This window comes from Armigeres subalbatus, chromosome 3 (assembly GCF_024139115.2).
Source record: "Armigeres subalbatus isolate Guangzhou_Male chromosome 3, GZ_Asu_2, whole genome shotgun sequence".
Classification (NCBI taxonomy): Eukaryota; Metazoa; Arthropoda; class Insecta; order Diptera; family Culicidae; genus Armigeres; species Armigeres subalbatus.
The window spans coordinates 316114079-316129331 of record NC_085141.1 but is presented as its reverse complement, the minus strand read 5'-3'; the positions used below and the strand labels follow the sequence as shown (position 1 = coordinate 316129331).

Genomic DNA, 15253 nt, shown 5'->3' with positions numbered 1-15253 from the left:
AACTGGTTCCGGGTGTTCCGGGTGTCCGGACATTTGTTCAGGGTGTATGGCCCATCCCGTACCGTTTTCACGAAAATGGCCATATCTCTGCTTATACCTAACGGATTTTCGATCTGCAGCCAGCATTGGTCAGCATATTAGTTCTAGTTTCTGGGGAAAGCATAAAACATGATGTGAGTAAACGTCACATAAAATGACAAGCAGCAGAAAAAATGCATTTTTGACATACACTCGGAAAACCGGGAACATCTCCGGTGGTCAATGACCAATCTGAAGTTTTGCATGAGGACAGTATACTAGAAGAGTTTCCGCGTCCGATGGTCCTGGTTTCATCAAAATCGGACTATTCTACGCAAAGTTATGCTGATTTGAACTTCGACAAAATGTTGCCTATCTTAACCTTTTTGTCTAACCTCTGTACGTAACAATGTCATGTTGAGGCCAAGACACCATCGTACGAATAACGGTCAGGAAGGAGCTTTAGGCGGTTTGCAGCGGATATCGATCGGATAATCGAGTTTCCACAGTGTTTGATTTCCATTTGTCCAGAGAGGTTCTCTGGCGTGAATTTTATTGTTTTTCAATGATCAAGCTAATTAGCTTAATTAATTTATGTTACCTTGACTTGACAATCTGTATGTTTTTTTTTTTTGCTATTGTATTTTTCCCCACCCATAACATCATTGGGGCAGTAACAAGCCTGTTGGTGTATAATAATAATAAATAAATAAATAAAAATCATATGTGCACTATGTGAACTAAATTTCCTTGAATACGAGATGATCAAGGTACTTTAATTCGTTCTCGAGATCAGCCCACGTTTTCTACCAAATCAATCAAGGATTTTGGAATATCTTCATCGACGGTGTATATCCAATTCGGTCCAATAAGCATATGTGCATCATGTAAACTCAATTTTCTTGTATACGAGGTGTTCAAGATAGTCAGAAACATTCTCAAGCTCAGCTCCGAGCCTCTTGAAAGGAGGCTTCCGAGCCTGCGGATTTTTGCCGAGCTGCAGAAATGAAAAATAAGTGTGTGGGTCGTATCTATCTATAGCAGAACAGTATTTTGCTCAATTTCAAATCGTGGACATGCAAATATAACCTGCTCTAACGCCATGATAATTCCCAATCCCATAGATAATCTTTATTTTGGAAGCTATTAGAAAACGATGAGACATTTAAATTTAAACATCGCATAGAAAAATAAACAATACCCTCCATGTTTGCGTGAACCATTATTCGATCTATGTTATTAGCAGAAAGATACGAGGCGATCGATTCCAGTCACTCCCGGAACAAGGTGAACATCAGACGCGGTAGCCATGTCTGTAATTTTATGTTTGCAACAAAATTCGACTTGTCGTCATCATCAGCGAAAACCAATCTCCATCGAAGAAAGGCTTGTTCGCTGATGTGTTTTACACCGTCACGACAGCCCGGTACGGCAGTCGAAGCATGGTGTTATCTTTCACTCTTCCACAGTGAGGTTTTTGCATGTTGTACAGAAATGTGGGGAATGTTATCACTAGTGTGTATTATCCGAAGTCAAAGTGAGTAATTAAGTTAACATGTTTTATACTAATTTGAGAATCGCAGAAATTTCTTTAATTTGGATTGAAACGAAGCTAAGTGAATGTCTGTTTGTAGCCCTATGTTGAAATTCTCCAACACCACAGAAATCTATCTTTCGCTTCAACCTACCCTAAGACTAATGCCGGCGGTGCTGATGTGGCACGATAATGGATAATTATAGACTAGATGCAGGTCGATAAGTACTATGCTACGAGCATACGTGACTGCAAATCAAAGTTTGTATACTAAACGGATGAAAACCAAAGACTGTTAACTTTCTTTTGCATCGTTTTGCAGGCGACTATCGTTGACCATCGTTGATGATGGACTATCAAACGGAAACCCTGGGCACAGAGAGGTATTCATACTTAAACGTTTATGGTGGAGAACAACAACCCGCGGCGCGGTAAAGTTTAGTTAATAGTATCTTGCTCGACACATGTATCGACAATGCGCGCGCAAATTGGTAATTAAATGTTTTGCAAAGCATGCTGTCCGGACCAGACGAATAAGTTGTTCCGCACGTGAACGGACTGCATGTTTTGTAGGTATTCACACAGGATTTAATGGTCGTGCCAAATCGATTACTGATGAGACATAATGAAATTCCATGCACTTGGAAAATGAGCACCACAAAGTAGGTTATATGAAATAAACAAGAAAAACACTTACTATAATAGGTTGAACCATTTAACGCAAATACTTTTAAAATTGGTAGTCAGAAGATTGAGTATAAAGTTCTTCTTGTGTGGAAACAAAGAGTCCGTCAACTATCAAGCTTTTCAAGAAATTACTATCCATGCTTTGAAGTAATTTCTTCTGATGGAGTCAAACTTCTTTCAAATAAAATTGAAAGGGCTTACTTAAACCCAATCAGCGACTGTTAGATTTTCTAACAATTCTGTATAAAAACCTATCAAAACCTGTATAAGAACTGGGCATATGCGAAATTATTAGATTCTTACACAAAAAAATTGTAAGCTCACAAACAATAATTTTAGGAAAAATTGTAAGACCTCATACAACATTCCTACACAAGTTTTGGTAGGTTCTTATACAGAATTGTTAGAAAATCTAACAATTATCGGTTGGGTGTAGAAAAACACTTCATAGTGAAGACCATCTTCCTCTACTTAACACACTGTGCTTATTGTCAACAATCAAATGGCTTTTTCAACACCACCTTGTTTACATCTAAGCCAAGCTGAGAGTTCATACTTGTTATTGGTAAACAACAAGGGTGAACATAGCCGTAAACTTCTTATTTAGATAGGTGCTAAAATGCCTTATAACGGAAACTTTTGAGCAATGAATCAATCACTAGAGGGAATACCAACCATATCGCGCGCAACCAGCGATGATGATAGCAAAGAATAGGCAGATAAAGCTATGTCCATTTAGAAACCGGAATCATTTATTGATTTGCAGCGGCACGGAAAGCGACCGCTGCAAGAGTTCTTCTACAATTCTTTTACAGCGGTTAGGCGCCCACTTGCTGTAGTATAAATTTCATGATGTTTCGTGCAGCGAGTCAAAAATTATTTCAAATGGAAGCCGAACGGAGAGAAAAAAATCTGCACACCCACGTTGATAATCCTGTTCATCTACGATAGAATCTAAGTCAAAATGGATTTCGGACAGCTTCCTAGCCAAAAATTCTACATGGCGACGGCACAAGGAGTAGTTCCTGCGAAGTTTAAGTTTGCTTTTTGGACAAACTTTCAAAAAAAGATGATTTTGGCAAGGGATATGCAGCTGTGGAGCAAAGACCTAAGTGTTTGTGATGAATAAGACGATGGACTCGAAGCTGTATAAGAAGGAATGTCTCAAAAACCTCGGTCTACCTTTCATAAAGCCCATAAAGGTCCCGTGGAGTTTTGGCCAGATTTAGCTGGTTTGCCACTGCAGCCGGGAAGTCATCCAATGGTATCGCGATAATACCGAAGATTTCATCGGTAAAAACATAAATCCGCGCAACTGCCCACAACTCCGGCCCATCGACACATTTTGGACAGTAATGAAGCAGAAGCTTGAGAAAAATGGAAAAACAGCTCGGGACGCGACTCAGATGACCAAAATATGCCATGGAAGTTGACTCCGGAGGTGTGCAACTTTGATGAAAGGAATAAAAAGAAGGTGCGATTTTTCACCAAAAACAAGAAGAAATGATTTGTATCAATATTTTTTCTTTAAAGTACAGTGAATTACCCTTGTTTTGATGTATTAACCTTATTTGTACGTCAATCCGTTACCGAGATACAGATGATTTTATTTTTCCGGATTCTAAATGGACAATGAATGAATGTGGTGAATGTTATAAAAAGTTGAAAATCAATTATATTCAATTCAAACTCAACAAAATTCATTTTGTATTTTTACGTACACGTAAAATACTTACATTCGAAGTACAATTTTAATGGTTGATCATGGATTATATCTGAAAAGAAAAAAAAAATGATGTTACTTGAATTATTTATGGCAGATGATAAAATAGATTCTTTTAAAATGGAGTGCTAATCAGGATCTAAGAATTACACCACATACCAAGTAGTCGTGGCCACTACATACTGTTGGCCGGAAGAAGGGAACCCCCTCACGAAAAACAAAACAAAACTAAGAGTTCCCTCTCTACACCACGGCAGGCTACTGACTGATAATTCTGCCAGCAGCTGCAGTTCTCTTTATTTCTCTCATTTTCGATCTACAGCGAATCGTCGCACACTACCTGATATTCCAACACATACTTGGGCTGAAAACCTCTATGAAATGGAAAGCTACTTACTTGCTAAACATTTGTGTAGCTGAGCTGGAAGAGCCATTAAAACTATGGCTACTAGTTATAAACGAGCAATCGGCTAAAGCATTCATTCATTCAGACTAAGGCCGAAGTGGCCTGTGCAGTATATAAGAGTCTTCTCCATGCGGCTCGGTCCATGGCATGGCTATACGTCGCCAACCACGCAGTCTACGGAGGGTCCGCAAGTCATCTTCCACCTGATCAATCCACCTTACCCGCTGCGCACCTCGCCTTCTTGTGCCTGTCGGATCGTTGTCGAAAACCATTTTCACCGGATTACTGTCCGACATTCTGGCTACGTGCCCGGCCCACCGCAGTCGTCCGATTATCGCGGTGTGAACGGTGGATGGTTCTCCCAACAGCTGATGCAACTCGTAATTCATTATTCTCCTCCACGTACCGTCCCTCATCTGCACCCCATCATAGATGGTACGCAGCACTTTCCTTTCGAAAACTCCAAGTGCGCGTTGGCCCTCCACGAGCATCGTCCAGATCTCGTGTCCGTAGAGGACTACCGGTCTTATGAGCGTTTTGTAGATTGTCAGTTTGGTACGGCGGCGAACTCTATTCGATCGGAGCGTCTTGCGGAGTCCAAAGTACGTACGATTTCCAGTCACTATGTGTCTCCGAATTTCTCTGCTAGTACTATTTTCGGCAGTCACCAGTGAGCCCAAGTACACAAATTCTTCTACCATCTCGATTTCGCCACCAACGATGAAAACTTGCGGTGGGTGGCTCACATTGTCTTCTCTTAAACCTCTTCCTATCATGTACTTCGTCTTCGACGTGTTGATGACTAGTCCGATCCGCTTAGCTTCCCTCTTCAGTCTGATGGTGCGTTGGGACCTGGCATTCACGGCACTTTTGAAGGATTTGCCGTACAGTAAAGATCTGGTCCGTTGTCGAGCGGCCGTCAACGAAGCCGGCTTGATAACTTCCCACGAACTCATTCACTAATGGTGACAGACGTCGGAAGATGAACTGGGATATCCCTTTGTAGGCGGCATTAAGGATGGTGATCGCTAGAAAGTTCTCACACTCCAGCTAGTCGCCTTTCTTGTAGATGGGGCATATAACCCCTTCCTTCCACTCCTTCGGTAGCTGTTCAGTTTCTCAGATTCTGACTATCAGTTTGTGCAGTCAAGTGGCCAGCTTTTCCAGGTCCCTCTTGATGAGCTCAGCTCCGATCCGATACCATCCTTACCAGCTGCTTTGTTAGTCTTTAGTTGTTGGATGGCATCCTTAACTTCCCTCAAGGTGGGGGCTGGTTGGCTTCCATCATCCGCTGTACTGACATAGGCATCTCCTCCGCTGCCTTGACTTTCACTGCCTGTACTCTCAGCGCAATTCAAATGTTCCTCGTATTGCTGCTTCCACATTTCGATCACCACACGTTCGCCCATCAAGATGCTCCCATCCTTATTCATGAACATTTCGGCTCGCGGCACGAAGCCTTTGCGGGATGCGTTGAGCTTCTGATAGAACTTACGTGTATCTTGAGAACGGCACAGCTGTTCCATCTCCTCGCACTCCGCTTCTTCCAGGCGGCGTTTCTTCTCCTGAAAAGGCGGGTCTGCTGTCTCCGCTTCCGTCTATAACGTTCCACGTTCTGCCGGGTACCTTGCTGCAGCGCGACCGCCCGCGCTGCGTCCTTCTCCTCCAGAATCTGTCTGCACTCTTCGTCGAACCAATCGTTCCGTCGACTTCGACCCATATACCCGACGTTGTTCTCCGCTGCGTTGTTAATGGCTGCTTTGACTGTATTCCAGCAGTCCTCAAGAGGGGCCCCATCGAGCTCAACCTCTTCCGGCAACGCTGCCTCGAGATGCTGCGCGTATGCAGTGGCGACATCAGGTTGCTTCAGTCGCTCTAGGTCGTACCGCGGCGGTCGTCGGTACCGAACGTTGTTGATGACGGATAGTTTTGGGCGCAGTTTAACCATCAGCAGATAGTGGTCAGAGTCGATGTTAGCGCCACGATATGTCCTGACGTCGATAATGTCGGAGAAGTGCCGTCCATCAATCAGAACGTGGTCGATTTGTGATTCTGTCTGCAGTGGTGATCTCCAGGTGTACTGATACGGGAGGCTGTGTTGGAAGTAGGTGCTGCGAATGGCCATATTCTTGGAGGCGGCGAAATCAATTAGTCGTAGGCCGTTTTCGTTCGTCAGCCGGTGAGCGCTGAACTTTCCAATAGTCGGTCTAAACTCCTCCTCTTGGCCAACCTGAGCGTTCAAATCTCCTATGATGATTTCAACGTCGTGGCTTGGGCAGCTGTCGTATTCACGTCCCAGCTGCGCGTAGAATGCGTTCTTATCATCATCAGTGCTTCCGGGGTGTGGGCTATGGACGTTGATTATGCTGAAGTTGAAGAACCGGCCTTTGATCCTCAACCTGCACATTCTTTCATTGATCGGCCACCACCCGATCACGCGCCTTTGCATATCGCCCATCACTATGAAAGCTGTTCCCAGCTCGTGTGTGTTGCCGCAACTCTGGTAGATGGTATGATTACCTCTAAACGTTCGCACCATTGATCCCTTCCAACAAACCTCTTGCAGCGCTACGATTCCGAATCCACGGTCATTGAGCACATCGGCGAGTATACGTGTGCTCCCGATGAAGTTGAGAGATTTGCAGTTCCACGAACCGAGTTTCCAATCGCTAGTCCCTTATCGTCGCAGTGGTCTTCGCCGATGGTTCCGGTCCGTACTCTCTCGTTGATTGTTCGTTGCGTGAGTTTTTTTTTGGCTGGCTTGCAGGGCCTGACACCAAACCCCCTAAATTTCCGGAGGACCATTCCTCCTTATTTCCGGTGGACCATGGTGCACAGTTTCACTAAGAGTCCCTCGCTGGCACTCGGACGATGATCAGCCGCCCCTAACATGGAGAACAGACGCTGTTGTGAGCCGATCCTGAAATGGAGAACAAACGCTCAATGAGATTTGCACCTCCGGAGAGGAGCAAACCCCCCTTCCCTGTCAGCATACGACCATAGTTCCCACCGGGGTTGGTTACCCGATCTTCCGTAAGGTTACTCGTATCCCGGCCAGCGCCACGAGGAGGTAGGTATAGGCATTGCTGGGTAAGAGTCTAAGGACCGCGAGGCGCTCCTTTGGCTCTGGCGTGCATTTTTTTTGACATTTTGACATAACATTTAGAAAATTCAAATATCCTTCTATTAGTTGCAGATGGTGTAAAATCAAAGAGCAGATTTTTTTACTCAGAGTGTAGGACAATACTGCCGTCAAGTATCTTCTTAAAACCCTTATCAGGAAATCCCATCAGAAGTTCCCACAAAAATTTCACCAGGAATTCCTCCGGATATGAATCCAAAAATTCCTCAGAAAATTTTGTAGGAATTCCCTTCGGAATTCCTCCAATATTCTTGTGGAATATTCGGGAAGAATTTCAGTAGTAATTCGTGGGAAAATTTCTGGAAATATTCCAGAGGGCTTTTTGCAGTACTTTCCGTAGAAATTATTGAAGGATGTTCTGTAGAATCTGTAGAGGATTTTTTCGAATATTTCTCCAATATTTTTCTTTTAAATTCCTAGAAGAGTTCTTCCAGAAATTCCTAGATGAATTTACTTAGAAGGTCCTCCCGGATTGCTAAAAAAAGTTCTTAAAGATTTTTTAAAAGGAATTGTTGGATGAGATTTGGAAGGAATTCCAGGATAAATTCGGTGATATATTCCTTGAGGTATTCTTGAAAGAATTCCTTAGTACTTTCTGGAGTACTATCTGTTGTATTTTTTAGAGAAATTTCTAAGAAATCAATAAGATTTTTTAAATAAATTCCTTTTGAAACATTTTTCCGGAAATTCCTAGAGGAGAATCTCCACAAAATCCTACGAGAACTCTTCTAGATATTTCTCCAGGAATTTGTACGTTAATTCTTATAGAATTCAGAATAATTTCTCGCGAATTTTTTTCAAGAAATCTTGCAATATGTCTTTCGAAAATTTCAGCAGGGTTACTGTAGAAAGTTTGTCAAGAAATTCTCTGAAGAAATTCTGAGAGGAACTCCTGGAGTAATACTAAAGCCATTTCCAAAAAAAAATCGAATCAAATCCATTTTCATTCCAATCAAATCCAACTCCAACTTTAGACCAATTACAATCGCATTCCGATCCATCATCACTACAATTCCTATAATATTCTAATTAAATTCCAATAAAATAGAATTTAACCTATTCTATGATCCAATTCCAATTTGAATCTAATCCAACTGCACTCCAATCCAATTCCATTTCAATTCAATTCCAACTAAATTTACATCAAATTCAATTTATATCCGATTCTAATCCAATCCTTATTTAATTTCAATTTAACTCCACAAAATTTCCAATCCAACTTCATTTGAATTGCAATACATTACTGATTAAATTTCAATCCAAAACAAACTTCAATCCAATTTAAATCCAATTTCGAACTCCTTTCAATCTAATTCCAATCTTATTGCAATCTAATTCCAATTCTATACCTATTCAATTCAAATCCGATTCCAATACATTTCCAATTTCAATCCAATTCCAAACAAATTCCAATCCAATTCATTATACTTATAACATGCTCTCTATTAAGTATTCGTGGATAAGTAAGAAACCCATCAGCACATACGTAAAGAAAATGTTATACAAAATGTCGGAGCATGTGTGGGTCCGTAACATTTACCTGATAGAAATAGTCAAGTTGTTGTTATAGGATAGAAGATGTAAACGGTTTGAAAGTCCATTTCCAGTTCTAGCGACTGTTAGAACATGAGAAATATATGGAAAGATACAAAGTAGGTGAAATGGAACGGGCTTGGGATTGAACCTTTAGCCTCCTGCTTATAAAGCAAAAGAGGTACACAGTTCGAACAAAACCTGAACATTTCCGTTCGAGTCGATGTAACAAATTGACCTTTAACAACATAAAGTTATAGGTTGATTTAAATTTATACGTGCTGTAATTTCATGATTCATATTTTTAATGGAAGATAAAAAAAAATAGGGCCAACACGGGGAATCGAACCTCGGTCCGCAGAGTGAGAGTCTATCCCGCTAGAGTCTATGATGCTAGCTGCGTGGGGGCCAGCTGCGGTTTACATGAAATGCAGTGAAGTTTGTTTTGATCTGTTTTGACAGTCACGTGCACCAAGATTTCCGATAGAATCATGTAAAATTACTTGGTTTGAGGTTTTGGGTTTCAGTCTTTTGGGATCAAAAACGGGGTTTATGTTTTCATCTGACGTTTCGGACACATGTGTTGTGCCTTTTTCAAGGAGTTAACTATGTTCCGTTTTGTTGTCAAATTAGCTTCTGTATAGGAGCTATTTGTCACCACAATTCGATTGCCCTGTCTTGTGTGCAAGGATGTTATCGATCATTTAGTAATCTGCCATCGATCATTTAGTAGTTTTTCAATAACTCATTCCAGAGGCTAAATTTCAAAATGTGATGCCCAAGTAACAATCAGTTACCACAAATAGACATCATTGTCGAACTAGCGTTTAATTAAAGTATTCGTAGCTGAACAATATGTAGTAACAAATTGGGCAAACATTGTTGACATTTGTAACCAGCTTCTGTTCTGCTTTCAGCTATGTATCTGAATAATACTTTTATAAACGCTACTGACTTATTTCTTTTTAAATCGAAATGTATATTGAACAACTAGCTAAATACAAATAACTTAAACTTGCAAAGTTTATGCTGTTCATCGTGATGCATATGTTTAAATAATTTGTTTTTGAAGCATCGATCAAACGTTTGAAAACTCTATTACAATCTACGCACGAGCATGAGTTTATTAAGAAGTCTAATAATTGACGTTATCAGTAAACATCATTGCTTCTGTATCCGATTTCAATTTTGTTTATTTATATAATTTTGAAACGTTGAATAAACGTTTGATAATTCGCTTATTGCAATAACAACAATGGCTTTAGTTAAACGTTGTACGAACGTTTATTCCACTCTGCAAATAAATTTATTTTTAGCGGACCTATTCTTTTTAAAACATTTTGCACTTTGCCATTCACTAGAGAATAAATTATTATTTTTATACTTACTTCAGGAATGATAGAAGAAACCTGCTGGAAAAATCTACTTCTATGATGGCAGATAGAAGGCAGCAGCTTCACAACTTACTAAATCAAACAATAAAATCAAGACTGATAATTCACTTTCGGAATGACATTACACTAACTATAACGTCATTGAACTCCTATTAAGCTTTTGTTCGATTGTTGGCAATTTTGTTGAGTTACAGCTGTTCAACCAAAATTGTTCAACAACGTATGGTTTATATTTCTAATTCAGCTTGATACTTTCCAAGGTGACAAATATAGCTGATGGTAAACAAGAGGGCTGGGGATTCAAAGGTCGTTGGATCGATACCGGTATCCTGTTCATAATTTATTTTTCATCTTATTTCCAGTATGTTGAACAATGCCTTAATAAGTGTAACAATGTAATGAAATAAATGTATTTAGAAAAGCATAATTAAAAAAAGCCTAATCAGTGAGTTGCTGACTAGTTGAATTAACATTATGTTTGGTTTTTGAACAAAGTTGATGAATAAATATTTTTATCTACTATTTAAGTAAAGTTGAAGAGAGGTTGCTAGTTGTTGTTGAATAAATACTCCATTTTTGGGCGAACAATGCTGGAACAAATGTTGTCATGTATGATACTATAATTTTTAATCAACGCTGGCTGAATAAATCTGACCATACTGATGTTTATTCAACTGGCAATTGTTACTTGGGTGTATGGTGGACTTTTAGTGCAAAGGTTTATCTACAACTTTGCCTAACAGTTCGTTGTTTGAATTTCACTGATAACGGAGCTATAGCGCTAGTAGCAGTAACTTAGACTAAATGATTGCATATTTGATTATCATTTAGTATAAGTATAGCAACTAGCACCGTAACTCCTTTAGCAGTAGAATTCGAACATCGACCTGTTAAGGAGAGTTGTAGAAAAACCTTCGCACAGAAGTCGACCATACAACACATTTTGAAATTTAGCCTCTGGAATGAGTTATTGACAAACTACTAAATGATCGGTAACATCCTTGCTTGTGTGAGGTAGGGCGGAAATTTGAATTGACCTTTCCCGTCAAAAAAATTTATTCGCTCAATCGATTCTTTGGCTTATTTAAGGTCAACTTTCCCAAAGAACCCATATTTTTGACGCCTCTAAGTATTTTTAAAATTTAAAACAAAAATCGAAAAAGTGCTGTTTTTTAAGATTGGCCCGATTTTGAACGAACATCGGGTGAATTTTTCAGGCCGGTTCACACGTGCAGCACTTTTTCGATTTTTGTTTTCAATTTTAAAAATACTCAGAGACGTCGAAAATGGGTTATTTGAGAAAGTTGACCTTTGGCTTATAAAGAATCGACTGAAACAATAAAACGAGATACAATTTTTGACGGGAAAGGTCAATTGACTCGGCTCGCAGAAACTTTTAGTGCACTTTTCTATTTGGCGCTACTTTTACTCTACTGAAAGCCAAAACCTCAAACGTCGGCATCTTAGTCGAATCAATTAATAAACTACTTGGATTAGTCCAAATTTGACAGCTAAGAAAAATATACAGAATAACATGAAAAGTCATTTTTGTTGCGGACAAGGTTATAATTTTCTCAATTGTGAAAGAAAGCATCACCAATTTAGTGAGTTGAATACTCTACAGAGAGCCATTCTTCGAAAACCTTCTAAGAAACGATTCGAGTTTATAAATACTGCATAACTCTATTACCTTCTGTGCACACCATAAAAATAATGCAATTGGATAAATTATCATTTTTATTGCGCCGGCTCCACCGTAATCGATAGGCGTTCCCTTAGATCTACACACTCGGCACAACTCATCTCACCATCAGTATGAATTATGATCATGTTCAATTACAGTTGGCTCCAGGCAAAAGGATCCTGCCGGGTAGCACGCAGTGCGGCTTTTCCACAATGTAAGGTACTACATATCTCTCGTCCGTCATGCGTAAGTTTTATCAACAATCAGAGTCCGTAGCTCCCACTGGAAAGGTCACATGCGAAGGCCAACTTTCATTCCCTAGCAGATACATTTCATTTGCAACAAGGGGAAAAATCTAAGCCGTAACAACAAATCTACAACTTTCCGAGTTTCATCTCGCAATGCATGCATACGGCCTCCGATACTCGGACGGAGCTCGACTTGAGCGATTTAATCTGCGGCAGTCTGTCAACTGTCCATATGTTCATGAGTGCAGCTTCTATACGGGTGGATGTCTAGCACACCTCTAAAGTCAGAAGTCGAAAACAAGTTCCGGCTGCAGCACGTGATAGCAATGTACGACAACCAACGACTCACATTAGATTAATTTAGTCGGCAACAATGAAAGCAGCATGACATGACTTACCGTCAACCACCAACCAACGGTCCGATTCAACTGTAGAAAGTAGGAAACGGATTATCAAATCATTCCCAGTAAAGTGTTTAGCGTTTTGGAACTTATTTTTCCTTATATGATTATGCATTGTCAGAGAGTATAAAATAAGCCCGTGCACCCAATCATGCAATATTAGTACAGTGGCATCTTGTAAAAAAACCAACCGATGCAAATAGATATGATAATCAAGAAAAAATAGTGTTTCATCCTTTTAACCAAATTTGGGATGTTAATATGGAACCGTTGTACAGCGACGATAATGATGTTAAAGAAATGTGTGATCAATTATCTGGGCACATTCACCATCCCAAGCTAATCTCGCATCTCCGCGGCCTGTCTTGTCGGTCTAAATTCGATTGAACTATCGCAACTTTGTAAGGCAAAGGTACGTCGCGGCATCGAATGAATAAAAGCGACATGCCGGTGGAAACCACAGGGATCGTGCGCACGGAATAAGTCGCGCATGAAAGCCTTGACACTTTTGATGCAGCGTAGACGCCGATACTCCTATTTGAGGGTGCATAATGAAACGCGACACAGACAGACGATTCGAGGGCAATGGTACCCCTCTGTCGCATAGAGCTGGGTATTGGATGGAGTCAAGGCTGGAGCATAGCGTTGCTTATGATGGATTTGAGCTGTATTGTGAAATGGAAGTGCACTGTAATTTGCTCCCAATATGGCAGACAATGACGTAGAGGTGGAGCAGTTTTAAAATTTTGCATTGTCCTTTCATGTTCAGACACTAAACTTTGATAAATGTTGTGTACGATTATGTCAGAAGTGATACCAAGACCTTCAATCAGTCTTATTTTTGCAGTAACTAGCAATTCCAAAGCCATTCGAATTATGATCGTTGTCGAAATAACTTCCAATGTAAAAATATTATACTATTCGCTCATAAATAGAAGCCGTAGTACATCCCCATCCATAACAAACTTACATCAGCAAACAGTAATCGATCCCTACAGTACAATACCAGCTGGTGGAAACAGACGTCCAATCACTTTTCATCTCACCTCGCTCGATTGCAGCCGTTGCCGTGTCGTAAATCATCAAATATCAAAACAGATTGCCACCCATTTTGCGATTAGGAAATGCGTCGTTCAGCCTTCCTAGGCAAAGGTACTCCCCGCGTACGGTTGTGCAAGTTTCCGCAATTGCCCCTGAGGCAAATACACAACATCAGATTCGCATTCGTGCAGGCAAAGTTTGTTCGCAGCTTCTTTCGATCGCTAACACGAGCGGAACACGGAGGGCTGTAATTACGCTGTAAATAGAAAGTTTTCATAAATCTTTCACCAAACTGTTTTTAGCCGCGCGCGCGCTCGCCGAACGACGAAGCCGGCGACCATCATCGCTTCCCAATCGATATCCGACCAGGTAGATTGCTACCAAGTAACGTCCTGGTTGCCCGCCATGGTGAATGGCGCCGAATTCGATTGATCGATTTGAACTTTTGCCAATCGGCGCTACGGTTAGGGTCCGAGGAAGTGTCACATGTCACAAGCTCTATGCTGATGAAGCATTTCTCAATCATAAGCTTTGTATAAGTTCATAATAACTAAAATATCGTTACAATTTACAAAAAAAAAAACAAAATATATGTACAAAAGCAAAATAACTTCTGTATGATTTTATTAATATTTTTTGGTAGATCATGGCAAACGGAATCAATTACAAATGGTTTCTCTGAGGCGTGATCCAAATTCACTTAGAAGATTTTCAGAGTAGTTTCAAATCCTCGCAGTAAAGTGTGAACGTACGTAGCCACATCAAGGGAGATTTCGTACGTTATATAATAAATCCGAATCCATAAATTTCACAGTAAGCAATCACAGAATACTGCAAGTAATGATTTCGTTATGAAATTCAGCTCGCCACTCCACAAATGACTGCAAAGTTCACACAAACAAACCGCAAAAGTAACCGGCCATCCAGTGGCAGGAACGTGTCAGGAATTTCGAGCACGATTTGCATATAATAAGTTCGACGCAACATGTTGTTTCTCGATTTTCTTCATGCGGCTCTGTTTGGGGCGCTATACATGCACGGCACTCCGAACTTTGCGTGGCACAAATCGGTAAGTGAGTCAGTGCAAAAAAAAAATGGTAGCGTCCTCTTTCTGCATCCCGTTTTTATTAAAATGTTACGAATAGCTACGTTTGGCGAATTCAGAACAGGTCCATTTCGGTTCTTATTTAGGATGCCGTTCTTGTTTGGGAATAATGGGAATGCTTCGGACTACGGATTGTAATTTTAACCCACATATTTCTCGCACATTTTAACATTCTAGAAAGTGGGAAAGGGGGCATCCTGTTCATGGATATATTTATCCCATGCAACAAACACAATTTCAGATAATATTGAAAACTAATATCAACATTTCAATAAGTTAGTAATGGTTTTTGCCAGAAAACTCATGGATATAATGTTTGTTAGCTGGCAGCATTTTT

General features: G+C 40.4%; 1 protein-coding gene across 10 annotated transcripts in view; it reads right to left on the bottom strand.

Moving 5' to 3' along the window:
• LOC134225387 (uncharacterized) overlaps window positions 1-15253 on the bottom strand; it is a 412267-nt gene that overhangs the window by 293029 nt on the left and 103985 nt on the right. For all 10 annotated transcript variants that reach the window (XM_062705419.1, XM_062705412.1, XM_062705413.1 and 7 more), the window contains one exon: window positions 3976-4014. The gene's annotated coding sequence lies outside the window, so the exon portion shown is untranslated. The remainder of the gene's footprint in view (window positions 1-3975; window positions 4015-15253) is intronic.